The following is a 16,686-nucleotide window of genomic DNA, read 5'->3' as shown; positions in this document are numbered from 1 at the left end:
GATTTGTAGATTCATATTCGATAGAAATTTATGTTCTGTTTAATCGATAGAAACGAATTTTCATAAGTTTACCTTGCAGGAGTTTCAAATAGCAACTTACCAATCTCAGTATAATGAAATTATCAGAATCTTCCACTTCAGTGGTCATGAACCGAATAAATTCTGTACGATTGAATCTACGCTCACCGAACCTGCCATCAGCCATTTTGTCGGGCATTAAACGGCACCCTCGAATTTATGGAATGCCGCGATGGAATAGAGTAATCAGAACCACGCGGAAGGTCGAGCTCTAAACGGTTCACAGAGAACGCAGGGTGCAATGCGCCGAACCGATAACGTGGCTGGCAATAAATTGAGCCAACTAATTCGATGGCACTGTCAACGCGCGCTATCGCGCTTTCGACTTGTTTAATTATGAAATTTTGAACGACGCTCCTTCGGTTAACCGCGCCGCCTGCCGATCGAATTCGCCTGCCGATAAATTGCTGGAAAATTTACGCGCGCCGTGTACACGATGCGTTTCGCCGGTTTAGAATGTCATTCGCTGACATTACACACGGTGAGTCAGACAGTTGGGACAGATGACAGCCTCGGTTTCGCCGAAGATAGAGAATGTCACAGAAACGCCTTGTCCCAGTGGTTTCGTGCGCGGAATGTTCGATAGAATGGATTTATGTGAAAAAGTTTTTTTCGTTATCGCTGCGTCGTTCGGAATTGTTCAATGGCCGCAACTTTTCGCTATTGGCATCGCGCTCGAACGAGCCAACGAGGGAGAAATGTTTATTCAATTCAATGTTTCCGTTAAAATATAATATTCAATCTGTTATCGTATCTACTGCCAACGAATTGAATTGTAACTACTTTTATATTATTTCAGTCTCACCGGGTTGGAAATGAAGTAGCGAAACAGTTATCGAAGAGAAACAATGTGTAAGTTCTACGAAACTGAAGAAAAATTGTAGAGGATGTAGCAAATGTAATTAAGACTAAGACGTTGCGTGACAATCGGAATCCTTGCGTTGCACAAATGACTGTGCGAAAATGATTACAGCTGGAATATCAAGCCACTGTGTTCGCTAGACTTCGGTGTAATAAATTTTCCATTTATTCTGGAATTTGAGAAACTTCTTTAGCATTTCCTTTATATTAAAGGAGGAAATAAAGGTAACGAAATTTAAGTTGCATTATTTAAGTGGTAGGCCAATTATAAAGTCAATTAGAAAATTCTACCGCGCCTTGCGCCTTCCATTGAATTGCTAATAACATTTGTATTCATTTGAATATCAATGTACAACATAAAGGCAGTAATTTTCTGGTGCCATATTTCACATTTCTGACAACTCGACGGCATTATTCGCATACTAATTTCTTAATGAGCTGCTTAGACGTCGAAAATTCTGTTTCCCTGCGAGGAAGACGATCCGATCTATGACACACGACGAAAAGAAGCGCTGAAAACCGTGACCTTCTTTCGATCCGAGAAGTCCAGGAATTCCTGGCGCTGAAACGCTACTATGACTTTTCCGGTTTAATTTGCGATACTCACGCCATTCATCTTGGCAATGGTTGTTTCTGCATTGCGGATAAACAACTTTCATCCCCGCGGAAAATGCGAGCTTTTATCTCGATCCCTTTCCGGGGAAAATCAGGTCACGCGTACAAAAACTCGGATTTTTCGATCCGCGCCGAGCCATTCCGAAATAAAACGTTCAACCGAATCCACTTAATTAACTGGAACTTTATTTTCCGCTTAAAACAACATTCAACTTCGACCCTTCAACTCGAAAATTTCGAATACTGCTCAAGCCTAATTCGAACAACTCGTTTAATCCCAACACGTCAAGTATCATTTGAACCGTCTATTTCCTCTGACAGATTTTATTCAACTACTCCTCACTGTCACTGACAATCGATACAGTATTTAACACGTTGAATGTCATGGTCACCGGTGACCCCCAACTAAATTTAATTATAGTATACCATAGATCATTCAATTGAACGATGATTATTTGAAAACGCTTCTATATTATAAATAATGCTACGCAGCAACATTCAACTAAATTAGTAATATATTTTTCCATTTTGTGCATTTCGCTCAAAACGTGTCAATCCATATCCAACCGAAAGCTAACCAAGCCCTAACCATCCCAGGAATGTTAGAGCACAATACGAATTAGGAATTACCAATCCAAATGGCAAACTTCGGTAACAAAGTTTGCCGGATCCTCTAATAATAGTTCCACTCGTCGCTGATCACCCTGTACATACAAGAGGGTAACGCAGCCTAGGACGCGGCCGCGTAAACTCGAAGGAGGGTTACCGGGAGAGCCTTGTTTGCCGTCAGCACGTGGCTCATCCACACCCCTATCGATCTCTAACTAAATTAAAATGCTCCGTGTATTACTGCTTAGACAACCGGAGGAAAATCGACGCCGCACTATTTCCTGCAAACAGAATCTTCGTTGACACCGATCCGCCGGTTATTAATCACCTTGGCATCGCATCGGCTTAATAGGTGACTACTCCAGAGCTGTTTGGCATACGCGCCAAGCTCGTTTCTCAGTATCCTTAGGAGGCATTAAATTGTCTGCGCGTTGTTGGGAACAATACCGAATCCATTATTCTGTTCAACGTATACCATCGCGTTGAATAAAGAACGCTCTCGTTCCTTTTCGACGCGACGTACCGAATGTCGCAGGAATACGAATGAAATTAGCAATATTTTAAGCTCAACAGACCACCATCTTATGAAATGCAACTTGTCCTCTGAAAAGTAGCTCCCCTAAAAAGTCTTAGTATATTCTTTTGCACATTTGTTCATCCAAAAAGTTTGCCTTTATGGAACTGTATACTATCTTGACAAAGCAATGGCATTCTCTCGATATAGGAATGGAATATACATAAAACTGAACTTAAAATTGAGTGCATTCTAAGGCATTTAATCCTTTGCACTCCGAAGTTTTCCACTAGAAATATTCGAAGATTTTCTGATGAGATGAAGACGATATTTCGTGAAAGTTGAAGAAAAATTATACGTACATTGAAGAATAAAACTATTTCATTTGAACATTTTTTAAATTGATGAGTTATATAAGGAGTAATATTAAATATCAAATTTTATAGTTTTACTGTATGAAGTCAACTGGTGAGTCAGAGTCGCCTCTCGAGCGAGGTTAATACTATCCTAATGAATTATTTCCAAACTATTTTAAAGAAACAATCAGTCTCAGTTGCCATCGAGAAAAGTTTTTTTCTAATGTAGATAATCGAATGTTGCTGATATTCACGAGAATTTCGACAGTTAAGCGTGGAATTTAGTTTGAAAAATCTCTCATTGTGCAATAAAATCAAATAACGAAGTGTATACTCGTTAAATGCAGGCCAAGTGCACTTAAAATATATCCCAACGAAAAACTAAAGCGAAACGAAGAATTACATGTTTGTCTCAAAAAATAAATAATCCGTCGTAGAAAAAGTTACCATTAACAGTTTTAAGACGACGCGTATACTCGTCGAACACAGTTAACCGGTTAAGGAACGAAAATCCTTCGAGAAGTTGAAAATTTCGAAAAATGCTGAGGGACACAGCTGCAGGGAAATGTCCGGTCGAACTAGAGAGACCCACGCTGGCGGATGCAAGTGCATCCCAGCCGAGATTTCGCAGCGCGTGCACAGGGGACCCCGTGGATGCAGTTGCAGCGGCGCGGCGCGCAACTAGAACCCGTCTTACGAGCCAAGGCTATCGAGTGCATTCCGTCGGTGCCCTTCCCGCCGAACGATTTCTTCTAAGCTTCTAATTTTCGTGATTCGATCGTTTTATGGTCGGCGGGTTCGCGGAATCGGGGCCCGCGCCGCGGTTTCTTTCCTGCCCCGTTTCGCGGCAACGGTATTTCCCGCGTTTCCAGACCCGACGGAATGCGCTCGCCGCGAGATCGAAGCCTGGCAGCATTGTCAGTTGAAATTTCGAAGGAATGCACCTCGAACGCTGCTTGAAATATTAGGTGTTACGCGGCACTGGTCGTTGCGGTTGCTCGGATCTTTCGATCAAGAATTTCTGGAACAACCGTTTTAAGCGTTCACGACGGTGTGGATATTTCTGAGGATGGCATAAAATGTTCGATGAGAGATAATCGGATTTTTGTTTTCAGGGAACATTTGGCAGTTTCGATGTATTGATTCTTATTGCAGTTTTTAACATATTGCGTACTGGTAACGAGAAATCTCGTTTTTATATAGACACTTGGATGTATAACTTATTACCACAGCATTGGAAAAAATATAAAATTTGGAATTGATTATCTATTTAAAATATAGTATATAACAATATGATATCTGAGTTTTTCTATGTATAGCGATATAAGTTGACCTCACTGAAAATTGCCATCCGCACAATTCAGTTTTCTGAAAATTACCCGGTACGCAATGTGTTAAGATCAGTCGTAGTCGGTCAATTTTCCTTTGGCTCAGTTTCTTGATGGAACGATCTATTTAATTAAATTTGACTAAGCATTCGTCGCTAATTATAAATATTCACTTTTGCGTGACTCTGCATCGACCAGTGAAATTTCTTCGACTTTTCTCGATCATCCCCATGGGGTATTCAAAATATTCTCTTCCGCGTTCTCGCGGGTAAACAGCATTACCCCTTGATTTGATACAGCGGAATGATAAAGTTTTATATTTAAAGTTAACCCTTGTATACTGCGTCAACACGGATATTGAATTTTTTGAACATCGTTTCCCAACGAATTAAGTCGACTTCGGTTGATGCAATTATGCGAACACATGTTATAATTCTCTGTTCTTGAAACTCTAATTCTCGCAACCTATATAAACGAACAGTGTTCTAGGAGTGATAGAATAAAGTGTAGAATGTCCATAAATCTAGTGTTAACCAGTTAACAATGTTTGACGAGTACACACGTCATCTTAAAGCTTGAAACGATACTAATTCTTTCAACGATGAATTCTTTATGTTTTCACACAAACACGTGATTCTTCTTTGTTTTGCTTTGGTCTTTCATTAAACTACACTCTAGGTGCACTTGTCCTGCGTTCAACGAGCACAGGCTCCATTTTTTGATTTCATTGCACGCAGAACGAGAGGTTTTTCAAACTAAATTCCAATTCTTGATTTCTCATCAAGAATTAAACAATGTCACCCACGTTTCACCAGGAAACGTTGAACATTTCCAGCGGGAAACTTCCGAGTGCGAACGGGTTAAATATATAACGAGTCTGTTTAACCAAGAATGAACAATCTTATTAATTATATTCCGAGCTAAATATACTCGCGCCTGCTTTGAGCGAAAAACTGCGTGCGCGTTCAGGCTCTCGTTCTTTCCTCCTTCCACTTTTCTCTCTCTTTTTTTTTTTTTAAATCGTCACGAAACATTGCTATAAATGTGGAACCGCGCTGGCTCATACGGGCTGCCAATAGGAAATCGATAAGCGGTTCTATAAACGTTACCAAAGGAATGGTCGATAGGTAGTTGCCATTAAAATATAGTCGAAAGCGGCGTCGTGGATTCTGATGTTGAAAACGGCCGGGGTAGCGAGCGGTGTCGTCCGTGAACGGCTTTCCCCTGCCGAGAAATTTAATTATAAAAACTGACAGGAACCCTCGGGAGGGTAGGCAACGGCACCCTTTATCGAAATAGGAAATTGAGGATGCCACGTGGAAATAATGAAAATAGAATTGGTTCCACTCCTTCGAATCTCTTGATGCAATTCGAGGCCATCGTTCGCGAGTTCCGGCTTTCCGAGTCGATTAACGACGGAAATATTCCAGTGACGCGATCAATGGCGATTATTCTTCTTAATTGAAGCTCGCGGCGAGGCCCCGCCGGGAATTTATAATAAACACACCGATATAAATCATTTACCGAGGCAAGAGTTCACCGATGGCAAGGAAATGAATGAACGCGGTATAAGAGGAGCTTTTTAACAGAATAATACATCGCTTTGTTCCGGTGTTAGGATTGTATTGGGAAGTTAATGGGTGTGCAAGTATTTCACTGTTCAAGTAGATTCTTGATAATATTTCTACGACGATTATATTCGTTGGAGTTTTCAATTGATCTGGTGGAGAATAAGGAAGTGTGTACGATTATTTCTGTAAGATTCGTTTTATACGTTTAAGAATTTGTTTTTCCAACGAACGCTGCTTTCCCTAAGGCGAAGAAGACTAACAGGCAAAAGTGTACTCTAAAAAAAAAAAAAAAGTTAGGCTACACGATCGATTGGTCACGACGGTTTTATAACAGGTTGGACTATCAAACGGCTCCCTTCTTCTTCAAGAATTACGTGAATCGTTTATATAAAGGCCTCCCTTGAAAGCAGTTACATCAAAGTGCAGATACAGAACAGTGAAAATTATGTAACGGAACGAAAAGAATTCGCGTTACATCGAGTCGCGTACGCTCAAGAGAGGAGAAACCGCTTCGTTGAAATTTTACCGGCGAATACAAAAGAACGATGCTCTTTAAAGCCGTTCAACCGAAATCCGTTTATTCTTCCATTATCTCCGAAAATTCCGACGTCAAAAGTTCACGACACTCGAACAGTACCGTTCACAATGAAATAGAGAAGTCAAACTTTAACAACCGTTACTAAATAAAAAAAACACTGATCGATAAGGAATGTTTCATATTCCGAATACAATACAAAGGAAAAACACACGAATCGAAATGAAACATCGCAGAACAGAAACTTCAATAACATTGAACTACACGGAATGCGTACGTACGAACAACAGAAATTTAACAAACTGAAAGCAGGTTTTTATGTAACAATTAGTTTCTGTTCAATTACGCTCTTGCAATTCCGTTTCCCGAAACGAATTCACGGTGAATATCTCTCCATCCGAGCGTTTCCCATTAATTCGTCTCTGAAGCATCGTTCAGGTGTTGCGAAACACTCGTCGTAATGGACGACGTCGCCTCCGTCGACGAAGAACACGGCGGAACAATGAAACCGAAAGACCAAAGGAGGAATTCCGCGTGAAGCATCGTCGAGGAGAGGTTCGAGAGCGATGGAGAGCCCCGGGGCTCGATTTCGGTGCATCAGACACGGCATCGGCGATTCGCATCGGGTCCCGAGGCTTCGTAATGCGAGGCTAGTCGCGTGTTTATCGAGCAGGGATTGAAACATGACGCGCAGTATTGACAGGCCCGTGTCACGTGCACGCACGCGTGACAGCCGCGAAACAACAATGCTCCCCCGAAAACCTCGGCAATCGATAATTCTGCAAAACCGCGCGGAGGTCAATCGACTTCGATTTCATGGTCCATGGCTGACTCTGTAAGAGGATTTGTTAAATCCACCTTCACCCCTTTATCGTAACATTTACCTTGCCACGGAGATTGTTTAACCGATTGTCCACGTACCGCGAGAAAACAGAAAATTTTCTGCTCGTTGCGAGATTATTTTGAAGATGGTTTTTCAGTTCTTATGTACAATATGTAAGATTGACTTTTGTTAAATTGTTTCATAAGTATATTCTTATCGTTACATTGTTATTGGTTTTTTGAGTGATTAACAGTGGAGAGAGATATAATTGAGTGATGTCTAATGTAGTTGCGTTGGAATATTAGAATAATGTAATTTCGATTTTATTCTTATCGAGGAAATGTTCCTTGCTGGATTATTTTGATTGTATTTTGTAATGGAAATTTATTTCTTGCACGGTACAGCTTTTATTCCGTTTATTTAAGTAAAATCATTTCGAACGTACTGTGCCGAGAAAAATTGTCACGAGGTTTTCTGCTTTTCCCCGATAACCAGAGGTTCACGTATAAAAACTCGCCGGGCGTTACCCTATCCAGACGTTTCCTTTTCAATTAGAGCCAACACTTGACACGGTTATTACTTTTCACTTTAATAATCCACCACTTCACGGATCTACTTGTTACGTTTTACGTTTTCGTTTCTCGCCGAGTGCGAATTATGGGCTGGCGCACTCTCCGCGACGTCGTTATTTACTTATTATTTATTTCAGTCTGAAATGTAGGTTAAGCTAAATACATATTTAGGTTATGGTAAAAGCAAACTAAAAGACACGCGCGTATACTGGTCGAGGTATCGCATCGAAATGTTCTCATGTGAACTTTTTATTTCGTGCAGAAACACGAGAACTGAACGGTACTTTCAAACGCAAATGAACTTTCGGCAAATATCCGTCTAACTTCGAAATGCTTGAAGTGCACGATTAAAAATATGAATTTGTCTTTGAAATATCATTTGAGAAACTGCGAGTTTCTATGAAAATATGGAACCTGATAACGAGGAATTGGAAATAATATATTTTCGTGGAACGAAACGCGGGAAGATTGAAGTGAAAAGCTAGAGAATAGAAATACAATTTCTAACTGTGTAATATCTGTTTATACGAGTACCGAGAAATTAAAAATATTAATTTGTCTTTGAAATATTATTTGAGAAACTGCGAGTTTCTATGAAAATATGGAACCTGATAATGAGGAATTAGGATTAATACATTTTCGTGGAACGAAACGCGGGAAGATTGAAGTGAAAAGCTAGAGAATAGAAATACAATTTCTGACTGTGTAATATCTGTTCGTACGAGTATCGAGAAGAGCGCAATGCGGTCGGGGGTGAAAAGTATTTTAAGACGTCGGGGTGAACTTTGAGGAGAAATTGAATTATCACAGTGTATTAAGCAAAATGGAATGCTTTCGCGCCGGGACTCTTTCCATCGAAAGATATCTGCCCACCAGTTCCGTTAAAAATATCGCCATCGATCAAATTAACGCGAAGTCGACCCACTGCGGGAAGTAGTTCTGACATTTTCGGTGTCATAAGGGTACGTAATTCTGACCCCCGACGATTCCGCAATTATTTCGGGCAAACGACGAAAATATTCCGCACCATGCACGTACATACCTACTGCATCGATGTTTCGTGAACACGTAGCTCCAATATTTCAATAAAATTTCACCGTTTTAATACAAAAACTATCCGTTCGACATTTTACACGAGAATCGCGAATTTCTCTAATGATTCAATACCAGGTGAACGTGATTAATACGTTTCGTCAGGAATTACGAGCTTCCAGCAGAGCATAAAAAATTAATTAAAACTTTGGATTCCGGCGTTCTATTACTCTCTCGATCTTTCAAAAACTTATGCGATATTATATAATTATCATTCCAAATAACGATGCATTGATGTATTATTAATAAATGAATATTATATTCAATTGTCTAAACAATTATGAAAAAATAATACGAGAAAAATACACGAATTCAAAATATTCTACAAAGCATTTCTTATTTTATTTCCACCTTTTTTACTTAATTCATATATATTTTCTGGTTACTTCCAAGGAATGTCAATGTTTCATTCAAAAATATGGGATATTTCCGGTGAAGAACTTTCGAGTGCAAAGTGTTAAGAAACAAAATTTCTACGTGGGAATAACATCGCGCTCATCCCTGCCCCAGTCTAATCTGTCTTAGCTGTCTGGAGGCACGGACCAGGATCAAACATCGAAACGGAATGGTTCTCACCGGTCATCCTGGGTGACAGTGATATCGGGCGGAGGCGCGGAGGGCGAGGCACCGTCTGGAGCATCCAGTTTGCCGGCTTTTTCCTCTCGATCCGTTGTCCTTAAACTCGTCCAACGATCCTCCTTCGGGAAGCACGCAGTTCGAACCACTCAAAGCCGCGGTATCTCTCGCGACATCTCTCGAATGTCCTCCCCTGTATCCTCCCGAAAGCCTGGTCGCACGCTCTCAGTCACCGCAGAAAAATCCCAGATCCCCGACGGAAGAAACGCGTACCCAATTCGCGCGAGGCGGCCAGGCTCGATATCTTTTCACTGTTCGTTTTCGCTGTTCAACGTTCCCGCCGCGATACTTTCGAACATTCCCACGCCACTTTCACCGTCCGAATGCGTCTGCAACGTCCGCGATCTTTCCCCGAACGATCCGCTTCTCCGGCTCAACGATCCTCTTCAGCGACCTCCAACCAGCTCGAACTTCACCAGAAGTTCATACCCGACAAGCAGATCCTTTCAGAGTCTCGTTCTTGATCGAATGCTTGTGATTTGTCAAGCAATCTTTTTCTCGAGGAATCCTCAGCGTCAAATCAGATAAAACTTCAACGGAGGTTGATAATACCGAAGGAGATCTCTTCAGAATGGATTACTTTTAATCTAACGGTCAATCAGTTAAACGATCCTCTTCTTGGTAGAATAGTCTTCTTCGGCGACGTCGAACTTGATCAACCTTTATCAGAAGTTCACGAACAAGAAGCGGAAGATCCTTCCAGAGTCTTAAGTCACTTTTGATCCGACAGTCACGCGATACACGGCTCCAACGTCCAACCCTTAGTCCAGCCAACAAGACGTCTCGCCGCTCTCTGACGTGCTCTCCTTCGTCCACACGGACCGTTACCTCGATTATTAGATTTATTACAGAACGCGCGCGTTCGGCTCCCTGCGAGAGGCCCGGCTCGCTTCTTAGGTGAAAGCGAACGGCAATTATCGTGCGGCGTAGGCAACACGGGGCTCGCCTCCGTGCGCTGCTCTCGTAAACAGCCGCGAGGCGCCTCCTTCGCGCACCCCGGATCGGAAACCGATCGGCTGCCGCGCCGCGCGCAACGGAGAAGAAAAAAAGGGGGCAGCGGAGCCGCGGGGAGAGGCAGCAGGCTTAGGCGATCCTCCCTGCTCACGGGTCACTGGTCCCACGATTTCGGGACCTTGTACCCGCGAAACGGGTTCCCCCGTGATCCCCGCTACTTTTTTCGACGATGCGCCTCGGGCAGCCTCCACGCGCAGGATCTTGGTACTCGGAGAATATTCAAGGATCCGGGGCTTGCCCGGTGTAGTCTCTTTAAAAATTTTTGGGGAAGATTCTTCGAATTGTTTTCAACCTTTAACGCTGTTTTCTTCGAGACGGATCTTGTTTGCGAAGAGTTCGAGTTACGAGGAAGGCTCTTTCAGATGGGTCGTAACAAGATATTAAGCGAGTCGTGAATTACTTGGAGAATCTATCGAGGAATCGATATCCTGAATATCGAGGAAAATGATACTCGGCTGTGGGTCAGTTGTTTACGGTGTTCACTGAGTTTGACATGATTCTTTGTCGTGCATTGTCACTGAAGGTGAAGTGGTACACTGAGATACGATACGCTTATTTGGAGTGTCCACCAGTGCTGACTTATTGTCTCTAATCGATATGGTCTTCTATTTTAGGAATCGTAGAGATTGTAGAACAGCATCTCCAGATTTATGTGTTATTCAATGGTGCATCGAGTACACTTCACCGATATCGTCTTCCCTCTAAATTTAGGACGTGTACACTTCACCGACTTAACTTTCCTGATCAATGCAAAGACATCTACTGGAGCGGGATTCCGCGAAATTCAACTCCAAACTATACCTCCCCTTTATCGATCAGCGCTCCAAAATACACCGGTCACGTGGACCAAGGGAATCCCTGAAATCTCGGTATAAGACACTCTACCTACAGCTTTAGCTTCTCTTCTCCGATCAATTCATCCTCCGACCATCTACCGTTCAAATGAACCAAGAAGATCCGACAAACCTCAATCTTAAACACTCCTCCGTCACGAGTGCCTCCCAATAAATCCCTCAAACTTAAAACATCCACTGGCCAAATATACCGACAGGATTCATCGAACTCTTACCCCAAACACTTCGAACTCAGCCTTCCTTCATCGATCAATTCGCCTTCAGTCCATCTATTAGTCACACGGACCAAGAGAATCCATCAAATCCCTCTCTTAGACACTCCACTAAGCTTCTTCCTAGCAACCAGCTCCACAAAGTCAAAGCATCCAGCGATCGACGAACCTCGCCGCCGAATAATCCACTCGCGCGTACCGTCCTCCGATCAGCCTCTCGATCCGCAGACACCCGTCAGTCACATGTACCGAGAGGACGTTACACTTCAACTCCCGAAACTAGTTTCCAGCTCCGAATTCCGAGGATTCCTCTTCCACGGGATGCGTCGGGCAGAGTCGGTGACGATCGAGGGAGCGTGCGACGGGATGACGTCACCGGCGAGGTGCGAAGGAACTGCACCCGACGAGGTCCAAGGGTACGCGCGTTCGCCCCCGTAATGTTACTCGCCTCGAAGCGAGGTGGTGCGAGAAAAGGGAATATATCCGGCGACCGGGGGTAGGGGTCCGGGCGGCGCGCACGTGCAGTGCCGGAAAGGCCACGTTCTTTTCTTTCTTATCCCGAAAATCGATCGTTAAGACACGCTGCATCGAATGACACGCCGCGGTCTGGACGCGTGCACTCGGTGACCACGGACACCGACGACGGAGGCGTACACACCGACGGTTCGAGGAGCAAACGGACCGACGCACGACACAAGCAAGCGCATACCGCGGCGAAAATCGTTTGTCCGACCGAGCCTTAGCCTGAATCAAAGCCGGTCTGTCGCGGACGCCCACGCATCTTCTTTAGCAGGACGGAGGAAGGACTTCTGATCGGTTTCCCGGAGGAAAAGGGCCGCCGCGGATGGGAGCCGCCGGGATTGGAATGCGACTCGCGGGTGCAGCCGGGTATTAATCGCAACACTCGCCAACCGCCACGATATACTCGAAGAGACTGGAGTCTCTCTCTGTAGGTGAGGCCCCCCTTCTTTCTCTCTCGCGCGCTTTCAGTGTTGTAGCCAGTGGTTCCTGGCCACCGGTACTAAGCCTCGGTCGGAGCGCGAAATTTTTCGATCGGCATTGGCCGGATTCGTCGAACGGCGCGGAGGGATGTATCGAGTGGATAGTGGGAGATAATGAATGGGTCGATCGAAGATTTCGTTTGGGTAAAATGGTCGGAGATCTTAGTTGGCGCTGATTGAAAGGTTTGTTCGTCAAGTGGCTCTTTCAGCGAGAATTTCCATTGAGTAAGCGGTTAATTGAATAACAGTTTCGTAGCTTTTCGAAGTGTTTCGTTGGTATTAATATTCTTTTAATGTTTGCATTAAGCGTTTGATTTCGGGGAGGATTTGTTCGGCTAATTCTCTTCAATAAATAATTCAAATGACGTCCAACTATGCTCTGGATTACACGTTACCGTGTACAGTGTTGGCCAAATGGTTTTTCCTGTGCGGTTATTCGATGATGGCTGAAGGGATTAATATTCAGTTCTTGGTACACTTTTTTGTCGAGGGTAATTGATCGTTAAGCGTAATGGATATTGAAGGACTGAGGGATTTTATGCGTTTATAGCGCACGTGAGTGCTTGCAATACATTGAGAGGGGCATTTTTTCCCGTCGTTTTTTGAATAAATGAAATTCAGGGGACGGGAAATATATTTATTTTCCTGCAATCCGGTGACGAACGATTTCCATTACTCAATATAAACGTTTGTATTTTAATTTCAACTCGACGACATTCTTTCCGCGGGAACAGTGATTTTCTGTCCAACTGCGACTCGTGTGAACTTGTGTCAGTAAATAAACATTTTCGTGGAACTATGTTATCTACTTAGAATGTTCTACGATGTACGTTCACCTTTAATTTTATTCTCAATATGTAACAATGATTCCTTTCAACACTTTAATATAATGCAACGATCAATTAGTTGTCTGATTATCAAAGAGAAAATACAGAAATTTGCAGGAATTACTCGCTACTTTCATTTATTTTCCGCTATCTATTATCAAACTGAAAACTTACTGTTCAAAAGTTAAACAAGATACGATTGGAACGTGATACTCGACGGAATTTCCTTATATCGAATGTACACTAGAATTATCTCAAACGTTTCCACGAAAACGTGTTCGAAGGAAAACTATAAATATCGATCCGCAAACTGTCAATATAAAAAAGCTTACTACAAGCACATAACCCAACAGTTATAACGCTCCGAAAACATTATAATTAAATTACCTCGTTCAAGGCTCCCACCGAACAATTCACCTTCAATGCATAAAATCCGGATCCTCGATCTCCCCGTTAAACGAGAAACCCAAAACTGAATCTCTTCCCAGCAACCTTAATCCTCGTATTACTCCAAACACAGAAAAACAAAAGACGTTCACGAATTCCCTAATAAAACCAGACACACGACCAACACAAAGCTCCTGTCCCACAAAGCACAGAAACAGGATCCCCCCAGAAGCGGTGGTTCCCGAAAAGATGAAATCTCAGCTAAAAGGAACCGAACAAAAGCAACAAAATTTCATCATCCCGCCTCGCCCCGTGTTTTGTACGCCCGCGACGGGTTACGAGCGCGCAAGACCGACAATCAAATGATGAAAGGTACCCACAATGTCCGCCCTTCTTACGCCCCTGTAATCGAGACCCTTCCTCTCCGTCGAATGTCCTCTCTCTCCGGCGCGTTCTACGTTACTACTCCCTATCGCGGTCTCCGTCGCTCCAGACACCCCGTCTCTGTTTATTAACTCGTACGCCCGTCCTTCTCGCTCCTGCGTTCACCCCCGTGCCGGTCTTCTCCGTCGCTGCACCGAGAGACGCGGTTCGGCCGGGTTCGTAAATTCTCGGCGCGATTACTAAGCGGAAGGAGAGGTGGGTAAGCTTGCCGTCGGAGGGAGAAAGAAGGGGGGTAGAAAAGGGAACGGGAGGGCGAGCGAGAGAGAGAGAGGGAGAGAGAGGAGCGGAGCTTTCCCTTCGGATAAGAGAATGATAGCGGCGCAATGAAAGAAACGGCGCGAGCGTAAGAAGCGTTCGCGGAGCGAGCTCGACTGTCCCCTGCGATAGACAGCGAGCGAATGAATGAGCGTGTGTAGTAGAACGAGTACGCGAACCAGCGTAAAAATGGGAATGGGCGTCGGTGAGACCGGGACGGGGATACCGTCGACTATCCGCCCTCTCCGTCGCGCCAGTGAAACGGGCAAATGAATGTAAAAGATTAACCGGCGGAGTGAGAGGAAATGTACACACGCGAATGGAAGTTGGCACAGCGGTTAAGAAGGAAAACGGTATAGAGGTGAGGATATTGTTGAGAGGAAAACGGCGTAATGCTGCGTGTCGACTAGGTTTCTGGCGGATCCGGTTCGGCTGGAAATTTGCCGGTGAATTTTGGAAAGTTTCGAAAAGGTGTGCCTCTGAGGAACGCGTAGGATCTTGATAATCGAATTTTTCTGTGGGAACGATTTACGGGAATTTCGATGTTTGGGTGGTTTGGTTGAAGGTGAAAGTTTGGACGGTACGCCCTCGTTCGTTGGATGATATTGGCTAGATTATAGCTGGGAGATTCGAATGATACAGAGAAATTCATTGATTGTTATGTAAAAGCGAAAAGTACAGTATGACCTCGGTAACTGCACAGTCTTCGAATTCGGTAGCTTACTGTTGGATAACCTAGACGGAGATGATGAAAATTTGATTCGCTCAAAGTTAAGAATACGTGGCGTGGCGAATAATTAAGAAGTTATGGGAGCGAGACACATGAATACGATTCCATTGACCTACAAACGAGCATCTCCTCGAATGACGGATCCTCATAATCTATTTACCCGGTGAATACCTAAGGAAAGGCATGTTTGCAGCCAGGACAGCCGAGTGAATCTTCCAATCGCCCTAGTGGAATGAACTGACTGGAAACGGTGCAATTTTTCCGACTCGTCCACCCCTGATAGTGGTTTCGCTCTACTTATTTCCCGCGTGCTCCTCGAATTGCTATTCAACCCTAAAGTACGCTCGATGTTCCCTCCTATAACGGGCGAGCCCCGCTGATGGACGCAGTAATTAGACTGGAGATTTTTATACCCTTGTTGAGAATAAGAAACTTCGAAAGCTGGAATAAATTGAACTCGACGAAATTTAGCACGACTTCGTTTAATGTTTAATTTAATGAAGCTAGTTCTGCAATACATATAATTATTTCAATTGAGTTTCATTTCACGAAATCCTTCTATAGAAATGCAACTTTTAATAATCTCCGTGCAAATGTTTGAATTAGGAGCGTAACTTGTCGGATAAAAAAAAAATTGATGAAGTATTGTCTCTAATAACACATATTCCTCAATTACGAGTTTATATTCTTTATATTAGCTACGAAGGATTCTTAAACTTAAAATTCGTTGCCCCCGAAGAGGCAAGTCTTCGATTATTGCATCTCAAGTGAACGAAGGAAAATTTGTAACAGTACACTCCAATAATTCAAGAGACTCGCTCTTATGTAGATCCGTAGCATAAGAAAAGAGGTAAACGTGGGACAAGATAAGAGTGATACTTCGAGTAGCCGGCGGGAGGGGAAGAAGGGGAAGAGAGAGAAAGGAAGAAGTGTATCGAGGAATAATGAAAGAGGGAAATAGAGCCACGCCCGACGTTCGTCAGCGAAATTTTTCTGTTTACACTGTGGGAGCGTAGATCGTGTGAAGTATAAGCGCATACATTGTCGGCCTCCACGTCTCACGTGCACAAAGAGGGTGTTAAGGAACGGTAACGAAATCAATAAGACGTGTTTAAGGTGGAATGACTAACAAGAGGAGATCCGCGTATAGAACGCTCGCCGTTCGTTATCGGATGCGACGAATGAACGAACCTGATAATGAAAATTGTAGGAAGTCGGGTATCAAATTTATTTAACCTTTCGAGCTTGGTGAAAGGTCCTAACGATGGAAAATTCTGTTTAATGTAGTAACTGCACAGTGAACTTTTATACAAATGTGTGTACGTTAATTAAAAGAAAATGTTGAAATGAGAGTTCAATGAAATTTTCTTTA

At 43.3% G+C, this 16,686-nt stretch overlaps 1 protein-coding gene across 7 annotated transcripts in view; it reads right to left on the bottom strand.

Annotated features, from left to right (window-relative positions):
* LOC116432792 (rap guanine nucleotide exchange factor 2) overlaps positions 1-16,686 on the bottom strand; it is a 220,800-nt gene that overhangs the window by 145,291 nt on the left and 58,823 nt on the right. The window contains exon 1 of one of the 7 annotated variants that reach the window (XM_076371125.1): positions 13,886-14,336. The exons of 3 other annotated variants lie outside the window; for them this stretch is intronic. The gene's annotated coding sequence lies outside the window, so the exon portion shown is untranslated. Of the gene's footprint in view, positions 1-9,530; positions 12,614-13,885; positions 14,337-16,686 lie in introns of those variants that run through there. 3 more of the 7 variants (XM_076371126.1, XM_076371123.1, XM_076371124.1) reach the window with 3 other exon arrangements.

This window comes from Nomia melanderi, chromosome 9, assembly GCF_051020985.1.
Source record: "Nomia melanderi isolate GNS246 chromosome 9, iyNomMela1, whole genome shotgun sequence".
In the NCBI taxonomy this organism is placed as follows: Eukaryota; Metazoa; Arthropoda; class Insecta; order Hymenoptera; family Halictidae; genus Nomia; species Nomia melanderi.
This window is presented reverse-complemented; position numbering and strand designations above follow the sequence as displayed.